Genomic DNA, 19,226 nt, shown 5'->3' on the forward strand with positions numbered 1-19,226 from the left:
AAGAAAGCAAAACTCCTATGTTTTGGAATGTGGAAAAAAAATTAAAACTGATAAATCGGAAAAATGTCAAAGGGATCAATTCCATGAGTTTTGTGACAAATATCTCACGAAAGAGTTAGCTGTGTTGATAAAGGCACAAACTCACTTAAAACATCGTTCTACCGGAAATAGATATGACCAAAATTACATTATGTTTTGCTTAAATTTATATTATAACAGTCCTCAAGCTTACAAGTTGCTGCAAAGTATGGTATGCCTCCCAAAGCCGGAAACATTAAATAAGCATAGAATACCAGTAACATCTAAAATAAACGACGGACTTATGTCAATTCTGAAAACTAAAGTCGATGCCATGAATAAAATGGAAAAGAACTGCTCAGTTGTCATTGACGCCATGGGTTTAAAGACTTATTTATTTTATAACTTAAAGCAAGATAAAATAATTGGTTTTCATGAAGTCGATGGAGTACAGTCACCGGCACCTGCTAGAAAAGCTTTAGTCGTGATGGTTCGTGGGATTTTTGTCAACTGGAAGCAACCCGTGGGATTAGCATTACTCTCTGATAGTATGAATAGTTCCGACGAGATAGCTAAGTGGATTGATAGACTTTTGGAAAAATTATTTGAGATAGGACTCAACATTAGAACATTTGTCTCCGACATGGGATCTGATCTATTCAACATTACAAAACATAGATTTGTTACCATTGAACGGCCTTGTTTCTCCATTAATGAGAGAAAAATATATTATATTTTTGATGCACCACATCTCATAAGACTGATTCACAACTACTTCATTACCTACGACTTCCATTTCCGTGACCGTGTAGCTAAATACGAAAATATCGTTAAATTTTATGAGAATGATAAACAAAAGAGCATTAAACTTGCACATAAATTGACTAATAGCCACATATATCCAACAAATTTGGAAAAGAGGAAAATTCGCTATGCTACTGAACTTTTAAGTAATTCTGTTGCCGCTGGTATATCCACTTACGTAGATTTTAATCAGATTGAGGAGTCCGGCAGGAGCACTGCTGAACTCATTAGAAGTATGAACAATTTGTTTGACGCATTAAACTCATTAAGTCATAACGATAGCAATGAATACAGAAAAGCTTTCTGTGGACAGGAATCGCAGATAACTTTCTTCAAGGAAATGTTGACTTTTTTTCAACATGTGCAATTGATCAATCCGAAAAATGGAAGAAATATTACTTCATCTGCTCAGTTTATAAACGGCTTTCAAATAACAATTACTTCTATTTTAATGCTTTTTGAAGATTTAAAGTCAGAAGGGCAAAAGTTTTTAAGTACAAGGAGGCTCAATAAGGGTGTACTAGAGAATTTTTTCGAACAAATTAGAACCAAGAATGGTTCAGTAACCGCACCCACAAGTAGACAGTTCATATGTGGTTTTCAAAAAATATATTTTTCCAGTATAAAAAGATATCCAAAAAAAGGTATTTATGATTTGGGAAAATTCCTTACTGATCGCACGAGTCAACTGACTAACGAAATGTCACACAAAGAGTCCCAAGAAACGCTTGGTGTGTGCATCGAAGACTTAGATAACGTTCAAATTATGAGCTCAGAATATAATCAAATGAATATTACCCAAAACAACTCACTATTTTATGTATGCAGTTATCTTCTAAAAAAATGCAGCGAGCGTCACAAGATTTGTCAAATTCTGAAATCATATGTGAAACCAAATCAAGCTAGCCCCAAGTTTAATTCGGAAAGGCGATACTCAAGATACAGAAAATACAGCAAAGATGTCAACCAAAGCTTACTTATTGTCCCACCAGACGATTTTGTTGAATATGTCAAGAAATTAGATGACATTTTCTGTTCCTACTTTAGAAGAGAATACATCAACTGCGAACTGGTTGAATCTATTTACAAAGAATTCAACTCAATTAGATTTATTTTACCCTGTCCTTGTTTCCCAACAGGCTACTTAAAAAAGCTGTTTATAAGAATGAGAATTTTTTACACTATCAAATTTAATAATAAAGGAATGAGGCGTAACAGCCGAATTCATTTTACTGTAAATAATTTGTCATTTGAATAAAGTGTATAGTAATATGAAGATTTTTTTATTGTAATTTGTTTCATATTAATACAGACTTTATTTTAATATACCTTAGATAATTATGACGAAGAAGACTGTTTCTAGAAGACATTGATGTCGTCATGAATTTCGCTTTCATGGCTTAGGTTCACCAAAGTTTGTTCCAATAAAGCAATTGAGTAAATAATTTCTTTTTTTATTTCCAACTCGAGGAGGGTCCGATCGCTCTAATGCCTTGAACTCGATTAAACCATGTCATAGAGCGGATACGCTTTTTATATAAACACGGAACATTCTATTTGTTCAATTGTTAAACATTTTAAATTTAATCATTTGTTTTTAAATTTATAAAAAGTAAACTTCAAATGAGGTTTCATTCCAGCCACGATTATTTTTTATTCTTGTAATGCAACTTCCCGCCGACATATCTTAATCTTAATACTTATTATAAAGGCGAAAGTTTGTATGGATGTATGGATGTATGGATGTTTGTTACTCTTTCACGTAAAAACTACTGAACCGATTAGGTACAATGAAATTTAGCACACATATAGAGGGTAACTTGGATTAACACATAGGATAGGTTTTATCCCGGAAATCCCACGGGAACCGTAACTATGCGGGTTTTCCCTTGAAAACGCGGGCGAAGCCAAGGGCGGAAATCTAGTTATTAATAATGTAACATCATTTTCAATTTTTTCAAAAATGAGAGGAGACAAAGTTGTGTTATACATATTAATTATTACGTACCCGTATAAACATGTTATCCATGAAAATGCCTACCACGTAACTTGGTCTCATAAAATTTTAATTAATGTTATTTTTAATTTGTTTCATTCGTGTAAAAAAGCAATTATACCATGTAATTTTAACAAAACAAGGGGTAAATGTGGGACAAAGGATGTTTTTGTACGAGTACTTCACGGGGCATACCTTTTATTATATTTCATAATAATTATTTTAATAACGTTTACCCTGGTCCCTGATGTAGTGATAAGTGATATACCACTTTTATTGGTTTTCCTTATTCTTTAATTCGTACGTAGTCTTTATGTTATTTGTCACAGATAATGTTGTACGTATAGTGCCACAAACTTATCTGACCCGGTGACAGTGTCACTGATGTCGCTTTCTTTTATATAAACAAAATATTCCGTATGAAAAGTCTGTGAAAATGTGACATTTCAAAATGGCGGCACGTAGTTCCAGTTTTTGCCACCGGGTCAGATAAGTTTGTGGCACTGTAAACCTTAAAAACAGCATAACAAGGGTTGCCAACTATACTGTTTTAAACAGTATTTTAACTACTGTTTTTCACTAAATTATACTTTTTACTTTTCATTTTTTAACAAAAAAAAAGTATACAAAATACTGTTTTCAGCATTAAAGTGCAGACACATTATTATGTGTTACATTTAGACGTTCACATTTTTTTTTTATTTAGTCAGAGGGCGCACACTACAATAAATAGTTACTGTTTGTTTTGCAAAAATACTGTTTAATAATCTTCATAGACCTGAATATACTTTATTTCTTGTAAAAAAGTTGGCAACCCTAAGCATAACAGTCTTAAATCTCAATATGTACCTAGTAAAACCTCACTAATTCCTATTATTTGCCTAAGGCTGTTTCATTATAACGTAAAATCAAATCCAAAATACCAACATGGATTGTAATTGTTCATAATTACGATATTCTTTTTAAAAAACCCAAGGCGAAATTATTCTCTGTAGAGCTATAGCTCTAGGAAATAGGAATATAGGTAATCTATGTAACAATTAAAAAATCTTTGCCCATTATATTTCACTAGCTTGCAGAGCGCGGGTTTGCGTGCAGACAGAATAAAAAGTAGATGTATTATAGTCATTATTTTGTATGACTATTTTATTTATTTACGATACATAATATTATCTCACAATTTACTAGGTAAGGTTAAACTTAAAAGTAACGGAAAAAAGTAAAGTTCACATTATAAGGCACATTACAATTTTGTTAATCCTGCATTGCTATGGAAATGCTCCTATCATCAATCTTAGGTGTCTTATTTTAGGATATCTGCACATTCAACCGATCGCAGATACCACCGCCCTTTGAAAACGAGGTGTGCTAATCTCTCCTTATCGAGCCTAGCATACAATTTCAAGCACTACCTACCTGCTTCTAATAATACAATACAAATACACGTAGGTAGCTTGATTTACAACATATATCACATTCTAACTGCATCTGTATTGTCAATACTCTTTGTTATTTTTGGCGCGCTAACATTGATTTACGATATTCGATTTTTAAAAATGTTACGGGCCATCCCATTGTTTTGCCGTTTTTGCATTGAGGCCATTGACACTCATTAAATTCGCCATCTGCACGCCAGAGAAACGAACAAATAGATTTCGATCTAATATATTAGATTACGGACATCGTGGATCGCAGGTGTCATTTTCCCTCATTTAATTGATTGGCAACAAACAGTAAAAATAAACATTGCCGCAAGTGGCAGGCGTGGCGGTGCGGCAACGTCGCAATATCGACCCGTCCTCCACTGCGCTGCGTGAAAGCTGAAAGGCATCATTTGAAAAGTTCGCTCGATGCTACTAAAACAAGCTTCGAGTGGAATGGAAACTCGTTATGATGTGTTTGTAATGAACGTGAAAGTTATAACGAATTTTATTACAAGTATCGAAAAATAATTCAATTTTATTTTTGTTGCATGAAAAGAAAACTTAATTAGATATTAGATATTACCTAACTACATACTATCATAGTTTATTATCTTTTATGCTAATAATTCATTTGAATTTTAATGGTCAAGCACTAGATTTAAGTAGTATAGTATGAAATGTATTATCTCTAATAGTTTCTATAGTGCCTATTATAATTATATTATCTGAGTCGGTTTAATACAATTGAAACCAGTTAGGAACCAAAATTACATTAAATTACCTCCTATAGGACGATATATATTAAATTACCTCCTTGACGACGCGGTTGGCGCAGTGGTAAAGTAACTGCCTACTGAGCCGACGGTCCCGGGTTCGATCCCCGGTCAAGGCAAATATTTGTGTGATGAACTCAATTATTTGTTCTTGGGTCTGGGTGTTATTATCTATATATGTATTTATAATATTATATTTATCGTCGCCTAGTACCCGCAACACAAGCCTTAATTGAGCTTACTGTGGGACTAGGTCGATTTGTGTAATAATGTCCTATAATATTTATTTATTTATTTATTTATAGGTCGACATAGTAATTAGTTTTATATTTTATTACACTATAGAAAAAGTAGAACACTATAGTCAGGTAATTAAAAAGTATATTCTCACAACGAAGACCTTAAAATTTACTAAGAAACCCGTTTTAATTAAATTATTAATATTTAAAAACTAGCTAGTAAAGCTTATATTATATTAATTATTAATAAGTAATGGTTTCAACGTTGAACCTTCTATAAAGAAACATAAATGGCATTATTGTTATTTTTCAATGTCTAATTACACAGAATTTTGAAATTTGATTAGGGTTATTTACCTCATTAAGTAGCTTTTCTAAAAGACCCTTCAACATAGACTAATCTGAAATACTAAACTATTGTCTGTGAAATACAATACTGTGAAATTCAAAGATACCTATCGCTAATAGACGACTTAAATAACATATTGAATGAACAAGTTATTTTGTTTCGTGTTACATTCATTAATTCTTAAAAAGAAAATAAACTGTCCAGTCCTGAAAACTAAAAGTTAATAAGCTAGTATTTTATTACAACCAGAAAGAGCAATGCTTTGAATTTAAGAGGAGTAAATAATTAAAGTATACCTACCTAAATATTATAGAGGGATAACTAAAGACCAACCAACTTAAAATAAGGAAATAAAAATAGTTATATTTCATTTTCAAACTCAAAGGACAAAGGCTTCTTACGTCAACAACACAAATCCTCCTAAGTAATGAAGTAAACAGTGTATTTATAACTTATCAAGCGTCAGTTCCACTCACTAAACATCTCGGTTCTTGTCAATTATAAATAAATATTCAAGTGGTTCATTGTTTCTACCTGAATGCTCTGGATAATAAATAAAAGCTATTATTCATGCTATGCAAAGTTTGCTATCAAAAGCCCGCAATTCGTTGATGCGGCACGGTAAATAAAATTATATTCTCTATTGAAAAATGAAAATACAAATAAAATTCATGATATATAAGGAAATCTGATGTATTATCATCATCATTATCAGACTATATTTTTCCACTGCTGGACATAGGCCTCAGTTTATCTGATGTATACTATACGATGATTCAGGAATTCAAACATATAAAAAATATCCCTATAATAAAAAATGCTTAAATATTAACAACAGAATCTCAACACGTTCCCTTACGAGTTACGATACACTATGTGAATATGTACAGCGAATAGTGTCTGGACCATTAAACTTATTTGCTTTGAGCAAGCACCAACCATTCTATTCAATATCCATTTAACTATAACATAGTTAAATAAAACGGAAACAAAATTAATACAAAACAATTTTCAATTCATGTATAGCCAGCTCTATTGGAATAGCCAGTTAGATAACGTAGGCAAATGAATTCATATTCGCAAAACAGGATCATAATTCAAACAAATTCTGAACCACTGTTACAATTTATTCCTTGCAAACGAAGGTAGCAAAACATAAAATTTTTATTGAGTAAAACAGATAAATACAATAAGTACATACATATATAGGTACTAACCTTTAGGTGTTATGCAAATCGACCAGAATGACCGAATGTAGTTTGCGGATTTGAGAACGGTTTTTTCGTTCAATTGGAATTTGGAACAAAACAGACATCTGGGTAAGGTATCTCCACATTTCTTTGAGCTGAGATTTTTCATTGTTATTTAATATATGACTTTGGAAATGGATAAATATTTAAATATTCAATGTATTTACTCTTTCACTGAATATGTATCTTCGTTTTAATCGAAATACAAGTGGTCCCGTATGTTATGTATTAAAGACGTTGTTTAGTCACTTTTTGCACGAGAAAGATAAAAAGCAGAACTTAGTAAAATATAAGTATTTCAAACAAAATGTTGCCTCCTCCTATACCTCCAATAATTAGTGCTTTTTGTTGTGTTAATTTAACGTAGGTAATTACATACATATATCTTCTTATATATAAAAATGAATCGCAAAATGTGTTGGTAAGCGCATAACTCGAGAACGGCTGGACCGATTTCGATAATTCTTTGTTTATTATATTCCTTGAAGTACGAGGATGGTTCTTATGTAGAGAAAACGTAAATATTATGTACCACGGGCGAAGCCGGGGCGGACCGCTAGTACTTAATATAATTAAGAAATAAGTAATAATATTTGATATAATACACGAATGCTAATTCTTGTTTAGCTATGCCAAAATAAAGTCACAAAAGAGAAGAAATGGGGATTATGAGAGCGAAAGCTAGGAATTCTTTATAGATTGATGAACTACAGTCACAATGCATTTGATACCACATACATACAGACAACCAGACAAAACAACAGACAAAGATAAATAGAATTCAAAACATCTTCGTTAGGGGTTAAAATAAGAAGTAAAATCTAAAACTGGAACGTAATCCTTATGGGTGGTGCGACGTTGCCGCGCCGCTTTCGCATTCATCGCAGTACGCTGAGCCATTCACCGCACTTATTTACCCGAGAGCTTGAATCGCCGGGGAAAGCGACGTTGTGCGCGACCACTTTTGGATGGGTATGGTTGTGCTTTTCGCATTTTAGAATAATGTGACTAGACAAGCATAATACGAACTTTGGTACAAGAGACTAGACATTTAGTAATTGAAGACTTAAATCTTAAAAGAATAAATGTAAGTATAAATGGATGTTTGTATGTGTAAAGTCGTAACGGGTACGCAAGCAAAGCAAGAGCGGAAAACTAGTTCAAAAAACTTTTGGCCCTATATCCATTATGTTTAATGGATTCGTGATGTTTGGTAATATTTCATGCAAAAACTACTGCACGATTTGTCTCTATATAAATGTAGATAGTCTGGCATATCAAATAGGTCTTTTTCAGTTTTTATCACGTTTCTGTCTGTGCTTTCGATGAAATCATGTGAACACATATTATGTATTTTAACAAACACAATTATTACAATGTATTTCAAATTTCATAAATGTTAACATGTAAGTATAGGTATTGTATATAAGTAGAACTTTCAACAATTATTATGAAGTAAAAAAGTAAAGTCTTAAAAAGTTTGTCGAAAGTTGCTACCTTGAGAATTGATATATTGATCTCAAGGTAGCAACAAAGAACCAAAATAAAATCGTTTAAAATTGAATCGTTTAGCACAATCCAGGCAATGTGGACGTACTAGGTACATACTTTAAATTTCTGAACCTGAAACTGAGCTACAGCTAGAAACAATAATATATAATCTATCTGGGAATAGTATAGAAAATACTAAATCTAATATCTAATATATATTATAAAGGCGAAAGTTTGTAAGGATGTATGGATGTTTGTTACTCTTTCACGTAAAAACTACTGAACCGATTACAATGAAATTTAGCACACATATAGAGGGTAACTTGGATTAACACATAGGATAGTTTTTATCCCGGAAATCCCACGGGAACGGGAACTATGCGGGTTTTCCTTTGCAAACGCGGGTGAAGCCGCGGGCGGAAATCTAGTAGATACAACAATATTGGCATTATAAAGAGGGAAGGATCTTGTTTGTTACGATTCAACACAAAAACGACTCGATTTTCTATCGATTTTAGAAAGCCACGCTAAGTTATCTATACCAAATAACATAGTTACATAGATTGTTCTGTGAAGCGAAGCTGGGGTAAGCCGTAAGCGGCTAGTATAATTCATCCAAAACGATTCAAGCGTGAATGTTTGTCAAATATCCACATACTAGTAAAAGGAAATGCGACTTCTGGAGGTGTGGAAGGAAATAATGGAAGAAAATCGTGGATGAAAATTTAAGGAGAAAAAACAGTTAATCTATAAATAGATGAGGAATGTAGTAAGCTAATAGTAGCTTACTTGATTTTATATTATTAATTCAATTCAATTTACCTACATTCCTAAATACAGATAATTTTTGGAAAAGTGAAAGACAGACGATGCGTGCATCCAGAGAAAGACAACGAAAAACGAATTCAAGATGAGATTAACAGAGTTTGATGTTGTTTTACAACTGTGTAATAAAAAATATTGTTTTGTTTTCTTGTGTGCTTGTGTTTAACACTGAACTCCTTTTAAACGACTTTCTATGTGTTAGTTCATAGAAACACACAGAAAATCGTTATAAAATAAATAGATCCCTGGGAAATTAAACATACATCACATTTAGTTTTGAAACAAAACGATACATAAAACAAATGAAATTGAAACAAAATTTTCTTCATTTAAATATGTAATGGAAATAAACGAACTTTTACTTTTTAGAATATTTTACTGACAACGCCTAACTTACAATAAACAAAACACTCCCTAGATGGTCACTAAACAAAACTAGCTCCAAAAGCAAGCTCGAAATCCCGAAATGAACAAAAATGCTTTACATCACACGGGAGGGGTCGACCTTCAGGGCTACAGAGGTAATTAGATCGCCCTCACGCCTCCCGACCCATCCCTAACCACCCTGTATAGTACAGTTTCCTGTAGTATATGACTGGTTAGGTATATACTGGTGTAGTATGTATTTTTGTGGAGAAAAATTCACGTTTGTATATTTTTTTTGATATAAAAGTTTCTCTCACGAATTGTGAGTGTTAGTATAGAGTTATGCTAATGCTAGTAGAATTGTCGCCACTAGCAATAGCATAACTCTGTTAACGAAATTACTTTTACATTACAATTTACAAGCGGAAAAATCTAATAAATAAAAATTTTTTAAAAATTTTTTAAAAAATTTAAAAATTGGGCATCTCTTCCAGTAGTTTCGTTGGGCGGAACACAAATTAAATACAGTACTCACGTCAAGAACCTTGGTATTTTCATTGACCAAACTCTTTCGTGGGATCTCCATCTCAAGGAAGTGAGCAGGAGGATGTATGCTTCTGCTGGCTCACTTCGGCGCCTGCGCAACTTGCTACCTATCCCAACAAAAATAATGCTAGCTCACTCCCTTCTCCTGTCCCATCTTGATTACGCTGACACTTCCTTTCTTGACCTTTCGGAAGTCCAGTTGAATAGACTTGAGCGCTTGCAAAATTTTTGCATTCGTTTCATTTTTGGCTTGCGCAAGTTTGACCATGTGTCTGACTACCGCAAGAAACTCAACTGGCTTCCCATCCGCTTCCGACGTCATTCCCACATCCTTCATCTTCTTTTCTCCATCCTCTTCGATCCTAAAGCTCCTCCCTATCTCAAGGATAATTTCGCTTTCTCTGTTTCTCCGTTCCCTCGCTCATCCAAATCTCTGCTTCTACGTGTCCCAGTCGCAAACAGCAAATTCTACAGCAATTCTTTTGCAGTTCGCGCTGTTAAGCTTTGGAATGAGCTCCCTCTAGCTGTTCGACAAGCTCAAACCTTAGGCAGTTTCAAAAACCTCCTCAAGGCACACTATCTATCACTTTCTTAATCCTCACTCCATTTCATTGCTGTTGTCCTTTTCTTTTCTCCTCTACGCTATATAAGGTTATTCGTATAATTATTTATTTTTGGTATAATAATATGTATTATCTGATTTATTATATTGTTACTTTATATAATTTATGCTATAAATATATTATGTAATAATGTTTTTTTTTTCCAACGCAATAATTTTTGCTCACCCACCTCCTTTAAATGTGTTTTCCTTGTTCAAATTAATGGTAGCCTGGAAGAGATCGCTGCCTAGCGATAAGGCCGCCAGTTGTACATACTTGTATCTGTTTGTTATTTTTCTGTGTTTTATGTAATCTTGTGTGTGTGCAATAAAGTATTATCTATCTATCTATCTAATAATCAAAATCCGCTTAACCGTTCCAGCGTTACAAGTTGTGTATCTGTCACTGAAACCAGAAATGCGGCTACGCCTATTTCTAGACGTAGCTGGTAGCCATTACATCAACGTACCTACTACCTAGGTAGGTAACATAACATTATTGTTACAATGTTAAATAGGTTTTATGATGCCAGTCTACATTTGTATGCTGTATAGCTTTCAACTACTTATAGGTTGTCCTTTACACGTTTTACACTATAAAAAAATACTATCCAACTATTTTATAACACGTAGTAATATGGAACTTCTACTTTGTACCAGTACTATGCATTTTTATTTTTTATTCATAATAATATGCAACTACAGATTAATACCTATATACCTAACTAGTGTGTAACAGGCCGATTCAATAAAGCCTTCAGAAGCATTTGTTCAGTCGCTTCACTTACAGACATACGTAAGAATAATATACCTACTACGTCAATGCTCACAGCATTTAAGCCTTTAAGTCGCAGGCTACAGCTTACAGCATCGATTTTGTTACAGATTTGTTCCTTGAAGATAAAACAATAATTCAACCGAGAGAACAGAACACAGCAATTTAAATCAATAAACACACAAATCTATAAAGACTGTATTTCCAACAATAGTTACAACAATACAATGTAAGTCTAGTATAGACTATAAAACATAATATGGGCTAGGACTTCGCTAGTAGGATTCGTAACGCGACCGTGCGGTCCGGCAACGCCGCGCGACCGACGACCTCAGCTATCACCCGCCGCGTCTCGAAAGGTCATCTCTATTCCTGCATTACTAAATTGAAAGTGTTTTGTACGTGATTCTAGAATTTAGATTAATTGGATACTGCATTTGTGGCATATATTTGCTTGCTTGCGTGATTAAATGCTTGATTGAAGACCCGAATGATCAGTTGCCTTTTCACGTTTATCATGGTTATTTTACTAGTACCGAGTCCTGACTCCTGTTCTATTATATCCTAATCTACAGACTATATCTGTACTAATAATAATATAAATCTATTATTGAACCCGCTTATCACTGAAACTACTGCACTGGTTTCAAAAATTATATCACCGGTAGTTACGATCTATACCTACTAATAATAATATAAATCTATTATTGAACCCGCTTATCACTGAAACTACTGCACTGGTTTCAAAAATTATATCACCGGTAGTTACGATCTATACCTACTAATAATAATATAAATCTATAATTGAACCCGCTTATCACTGAAACTACTGCACTGGTTTCAAAAATTATATCACCGGTAGTTACGATTTATACCTACTAATAATAATATAAATCTATAATTGAACCCGCTTATCACTGAAACTACTGCACTGGTTTCAAAAATTATATCACCGGTAGTTACGTGATTCTATAGATTCATACCACGGGCGAACCGCTAGACCACAGACGCTAGGTAGTAAATTTATAAACTTGAAAGTTGGTGTATATGTTTGTACTCTTTCTTTCAATTTGAATCAGGGATGAAGACGCAAGCAAATACATACCATACGTAGTATATTATTATTAGTCTGTGCCATTACATACTATAGCACATTTGAAAAGTACTAGGACAATATATAATACTAGTGGTCCGACCCGGCTTCGCCCGTGGTACATATTTCGCAATAAGTGGTAGCCTATGTCCTTTCTTGGGTATCAAAATATCTCCATACCAAATTTCATGCAAATTGGTTCAGTATTTTAGGCGTGATTGAGTAACAGACAGACAGACAGAGTTACTTTCGTATTTATAATATTAGTATGGATTATAATACTAAACATATATGTACTATGTATGCAGCACAAAGACTAAATAAATTAACTTATTGGTACTTACGTGGTGTTAGGATGGAATTTTTTATTAAAATGGTACACTTTTCATTGATAATGTACCGTAGGTACCTATAGTTAGATTAAATAAACTAAAGCTAAATTAAATTACTTTATTTAAATTCACCAGAAAATAAATTAGTAACCAAAGATTGTTGGAAATATTCAAATTTCGCATTATAATTTTGTTTATTACGAGAATTCTGAAGGACGCCTAAGTTACCAGACAACCTCTGAAAAATATATTATAAATAAGCTATTTTAAAATATAGCTTCACAATATTTTCATGTTTTATCTTTGAGTTCTAATTTCATGTACCTAGTCGTCCAATTTGCTTTTTATTTTCATAATTTTGCACGCCTCATAAGCGAAGCGTTGAGGTGGGTACTACTGTCACTTCGCGCAAAACATCTGATTTTTCAAACTTAAAATGTCTTTATGTATCATACATTGCACTTGTAAGATAATACATACACACACATATTAAGAAAAAACACTATTTTTAACGTTCATGATATTTTTGATGTCATTTTTGTTATTTAAACTAGTTAAAAAACAGTTTAAAAAAGTTCTGTCTTGGACGTCCGTGTGTCTGTATGTGCGGATCCTTTTTCTTGTTAACACGATAGCGACCGAAATACTTTACTAATCGAGTCTTTTTTTTTCTCTTACGCTTGAGTATGCTCAGGAATAGAACCCTTTCATTTTTCAGGGTCTGATTCGATGTGGTTTAATTGTTATTAAATAAACAAAAATAATAATTAATAAATATTTATTAAAAAAAAATTATGAGGCGTGCACTTTTGGATTTTCCAAATTATTTATTTTTTATGCTCATTATTCAAATTATTATTTATGATTTTACATAAAAGAGATTTCTCCTCTCCACCTATGTATTTATTTTTTGGGGAGTGGGGCAAACGCACATTTCACTCGTTCATTTTACTTAATAACAATTAGGTAAGTATATTAATTAAGTACCTACCTATATGTATGTGCCAAACTGAAGCTTAAAATACCTCTATTACTTTCAGCAGAGATGACCACTGAATTAAAGGGTCCGTCGCGTTACTCGTAATAAATGCCTATAGCCCATGTACTACTTATAACATACCTATTTATTAAAGGAAATAAATATAGCCATTATATTAATTATCTGTGTTAATTCTAACCGCCTATGTCTTTTCTGGGTCTTCAGCTACCTTGATACCAAATTTCATTGTAATCGGTTCAGACTTCAGTACCTAGTATTTGAAAGAATAACGAACATCCATCTAACCATCCGTCTATCCAACCTCACAAACTTCTTATCCCGGAAATCCCACAGGAACGGGAACTATGCGGGTTTTTCTTTGAAAATTCGGCTGATGCCGCGGATGGAAATCTTGTTATATTATTATAGGTATATTAAATAATCAATAATCTTATATATAAAATTCTCGTGTCACAATGTTAGTCTGCATACTCCTCCGAAACGGGTGGACCGATTCTCATGAAATTTTCTGTGCATATCGGGTTAGTCTGAGAATCGGCCAACATCTATTTTTCATATGTACAACGGGCGAAGCCGGGGCGGACCGCTAGTCATTATCTAATAATTGTCGCCGCCTCTTTGGTACAGAGCGTAGAACGTGGTAGAACTGAGAGGTCCTGGGTTCGGTTCCCGGTGGACACGAAGAAAAAAAATGTCTCGTTCTGACAGAAAGCAAAATGCTGTCCTCAAAGAATATCGATCAGTGAAACAGATGTATGAATAATGCATCTGCATTCTGCCCCATACTATAGAATATATACTCAAATGCCCATACCCCAATAAAGGGACACGAGATAATAATAAAACCCCATTTTAAATTAAATATAATCAATATCATAAGTACCTAACAAAAATGTTATCATAATAAATGTTAAGAGTAAAGACAGCTGACAGTGCTTTGTTTCGTGGTTGTAACTGTTACTTTTTAGTCAGGCGTACAACTTTATTCCTAGATGTAAAACTAGAGTATCAGCTTTATTTATTATCATTTATTTATTTATTATTTATTTATTGAGAAACGGGATTCTTTTTTTGTTCGATGCGGGATGGTGTCGAATTGGTCCCATAAAAATTTTATCCGGATAGGCCTAGCAGTTTTTATTTTATGAGCATTTTTGTCTGTATTTTTTTGTAAATGTTGCAAGTGCAAGTTTGAAGTCGGTTGTTTTTAACGCAGTTATCACTTGTAGTTTCTTGGCAAATTAAATTATTTAAATATGTACCTATTCTGTAAAATATAATACTTAAATCATTCATGTTTTAACAACATGAATAATTAATAATGCTGAAAATATAACCTCAATCTTTCTGTATCGTTTACAAAATTACATGCAAGTTATGTAAATTACATTTCCAAAACGTGTCTACAATTTAAGCTTAGGTAAAACACATTTTATCAATACAATCACTACCGACCACGTGCAGGCCTGGCGACTTGGGATTCTCGAGACAAGAGCTCGAGCGGTCTCCATTCTCCGCCGCTCGACCCGTCGAACGCCTTTCGCGCTTTCCCAACTCGACGGTTGCGGCGTTCATCGATGACACACATTCAAGTGTCGCAGGTCTCCCGGTCCTCAGTCCTTGCCATCTGAACAATTGTTTTCACATAGAAATCCCATAAGTACACCGTGATAAAACATTTCGTACAACGTGGCGTAACATACCAAATACCAATCTATCTGTCTCGCTTGCGCGCCCGCGTCCCTCTCGGCTCCGCCCCCCTCCGACCGGCGCGCCGCCTGGCGGCCGAACCGCGAAACAAACTATACACCGTTGCCACTCCGTACTTATAATTTCGCTAGACGTAAATTTCATCGGAAACAGTTCAATGGACTTTGTAAATCCCGAAACGTATCAAGTAACGTGTAACACGTGGTAATCTAAGAAAGTGGTGTTTCAAAATCTGTTATTTATCAATATATGTGTATTAAAAAGTGATAATATAGCATCCGCGCGTGTGAGAATCGTGACTAAGTCCCGTTGGAAGATTCTGCGTCCGTTTTAGGTTTAAAGGTAAGTGCGATAAGCTTATAACGTTAGGGAAAGTAGGAGAAATGTGTCTAAAAGTTATATACGTGAATAAAAGTGCGTTAGCAAGTCGATGTACTTTTGGTGTTTCGTCATAGTAGCAGAGTAGGTAACTGCGTAAAATGATGTCAGTTGTCTCGAATCAGCTACGATAGAATAGATTTCGTGGTCAGTTTGACTGTTGGCTGCACGTGCAAAGTTATGTAAGACGATAAACTAATCAAGAAGTGTACGCGTTATTTTTGTCCCGATGCTCTTTGGTGGCTAAAATAACTGCAATCGACACCAATGAGATGTGTTTCTGGTGAACGGGCAAGCTGGTCCGCTCACAGAATGGGCCTACAAGGCTACAGCCGCCTCTCACTAACATAAATCAAGTTATAACATATTCACCAGCTATTTGTCGTGAATCTTCAGATTTCTGCTGAAAACTTTATAAAATACCTAATTATTGATGTATGAATTATTATAAACATCAAGTAAGACGAAACACCAAACTCAACTCGAATAAATATATAAAAAAATACAAGGCATGTTATCATAGCAAATCTCCGAATAATGTTTAATTACAAAAATGGAGATTATAGGTACCTAATTAATAATTATTATCTTAATACCTAGAGAAATGTTAATTTAATCATTAATTAACTTTAAACATTTGCAATAATGACGTAAAGTCATTAATTATTTGGGTATTTTATGTACAAAATTCGAATTTCAAAAAATACCTAACTTAATCGCTATTATCAAATTCCGCAGTAGAGTACGCACATATTGTAATCAAGTTGAGAAAGATTAATAAAATCGTACATATTTTTCTTGTCTTTCAAATAGATTCGTCATAATTGTTGCGTCACTTCCTGTTTACAAATTTATTACAAAAAATCTGTGTAAAAAAACAAAATACCTATTTAATCAAGTTCTTTTATAACCTAAGAAACATAGTTAGGTATACACCTACTTATACATATGAAACAACTTATATATAAAAAAATACCTACCTATATGTTCATTAATTTTACTTATCACTTAGTTCGTGGATGTATAGATAATCTTATCAGTCAGTAAAGATCTATCATGAAAAATAAAATAAATGTCCAATAAAAACAAGATTTAGGATGTTTTTTTCGACTTTTGATTTTACATCTCATTTAGAATTGCAATAATTATCCCACTTGGTCCAGCCGTTTTCATTTTAAACACCTCCAACTATTACCTATTCATATTTTTTATATTTCCAATAGGTACTAAAAGATCTTAAAAAAAAAAATCCGGCCAAGTGCGAGTCGGACTCGCGCACCGAGGGTTCCGTACAAACCTGCAAGGTTTACAAAGTACAATTTATGGTTTTCGTAATTTTTCCTTTATCTATGCTATAAGACGTTGCTTCGTACCAAATTTCAAGATTCTGAGTTCACGGGAAGCACCCTGTAGGTTTTGATTCCCTTGCAAGTGTCGAAAATTTGCGGCATAAACGGCTGTATCTTTTGATTGCGTTGGCTTAGAAGTTTGATTTTTTCACAGCTTCAAGGGACAGTAGACCTGAGTAATTGATATAAATTTCAGCTTCATACCTCCACGCGTTCCTGAGAAAAAGGGTCTTGACAGACGGACGGACGGACAGACGGACAACAAAGTGATCCTGTAAGGGTTCCGTTTTTTCCTTTTGAGGTACGGAACCCTAAAAATACGTAACTTGGTACATAGGTATGACGAGCACAATACGTATTATTCATCCCACATTGGCGTTGTTCCAAACGAACAGAATATCAACAAAAATCCGAGTAATGCTTTCAATTATTTACTGTGATAAATTTAATGTGTGTGTTGGTGTAAATAAAGCTTAGAAGCTATTTTTGTTGTACTGGATAGTGGATACTAGCACTGCGCTCCGACTTCGTCCGTGTCGCGTATTTTTGGTATCATGCAAATACTGCTACTTATATAAAAATAATGTTCATAATAATAAATTTTTTTATAATTTTAATTAATACATAGACATATTGAATTTATATTTTTGGTTTTATGGCATTCAAATGCTTTATAATTTCTATTCTTTATAAATTTATACATAGACATATTGTTTAAACTAATAGAAAATATTATAAGGAAGATGATTTTGGTTGTAGAAAGTAGAAACTAGTCGATCGATTTAAAAAATTTTGCTATTATAACATTAGGAGGCTATATTTTGTTATACTGGATTACTGGATCCTCGCGAGTAAAGCCGGGACAAGAGGCTAGTGATACTAAAAGATACACTGTGCTATAAGAAAAGGGAGATGCGTTATCTTTTACGTTGTTGCTACATGAGGGTGGTTTGGGGTAGGTATTTACAGCTTACTGCTTATCTTCACAAGAAAAATTGTTCCCTGGTCCTTTTTTTAAGATAAATAAATTAAGAATAAAACTAATAAATTGCATTTTTTTCGTAACAAAAGGATAGTGAAATGCTGACCCAAATTGTTGTATTCCTTGCAATCCTTTCAATCAGATAGAACATTCACAAAACCAAAAACAAGTTTCGAGAACGCATGCAAACCGATGCATATGTATAGAAAATGTAATGCTACACAAAGAAACACAAATACCTACACATAGCATACGGCATACCTTCTTGTACAAGGGTTGAAGGTATCATCTGATCGCAAGCAACGCTGCAGCCAGCGACTAGTATTAGCAACAAGTCTAGAACTAATTGGAAGTAAAATTAGCTTAAAGTCAAAAATAGATCGTGTCATTAGAAAAATACTATACGTAGTGATTCAGAAACACATTTGTTTGTGGCTTCCTCCGCAATGTACTAAGTTGTTATCCAATTAAAGTATTAGCTGGATATAAACAGTATTAAAGGTGACGCGGTTTTTTTTTAATTATACGTGTCAAGTGACGTCACATAGCCTGATTCTTGGGAACGTATTAGCTGAATGGTTATAATAATTGTTTTATGGGTTAGAAATAAAGTATAGAATAGTGCTTTGGACTTTGACCTCGTTAGTAATCCCGAGAGGTATTGTTTCTTAATTGACAATACAGTAGAGGGATGTAATTAGTAGCACTTGGGATTTGGGAATTTACAAAACATAATAATATTGATAGAAGATTCATCGGGATGTAGGACAACTACAAACTGTAACTGTTTATAGTTATGTAGTTTATTTTTACTGCTCAAGAGCTACAAAATATTAGTGTATATCTCTATCGAAATAAGAAATATAAAAGTCATCCACATCTAAAAAGAGATCAAACAGATGAAAAGCCTACTTTTAAAAACGCA

General features: G+C 33.6%; 1 protein-coding gene and 1 long non-coding RNA gene across 2 annotated transcripts in view; one reads left to right on the plus strand and one right to left on the minus strand.

Annotated features, from left to right (window-relative positions):
• The window catches only part of LOC149478646 (uncharacterized), a 329,584-nt gene that overhangs the window by 194,117 nt on the left and 116,241 nt on the right, over positions 1 to 19,226 (minus strand). The gene's annotated exons all lie outside the window — the stretch shown is intronic.
• Smr (nuclear receptor corepressor smrter) overlaps positions 15,414 to 19,226 on the plus strand; it is a 140,077-nt gene continuing 136,264 nt past the window's right edge. Inside the window, exon 1 of the mRNA XM_089708628.1 lies at positions 15,414 to 15,934. The gene's annotated coding sequence lies outside the window, so the exon portion shown is untranslated. The remainder of the gene's footprint in view (positions 15,935 to 19,226) is intronic.

Source organism: Colias philodice, chromosome 21 (assembly GCF_061535455.1).
Source record: "Colias philodice isolate Cphi_HAF_F1 chromosome 21, ilColPhil1 Martin Lab GWU primary, whole genome shotgun sequence".
NCBI classification, from domain to species: domain Eukaryota; kingdom Metazoa; phylum Arthropoda; class Insecta; order Lepidoptera; family Pieridae; genus Colias; species Colias philodice.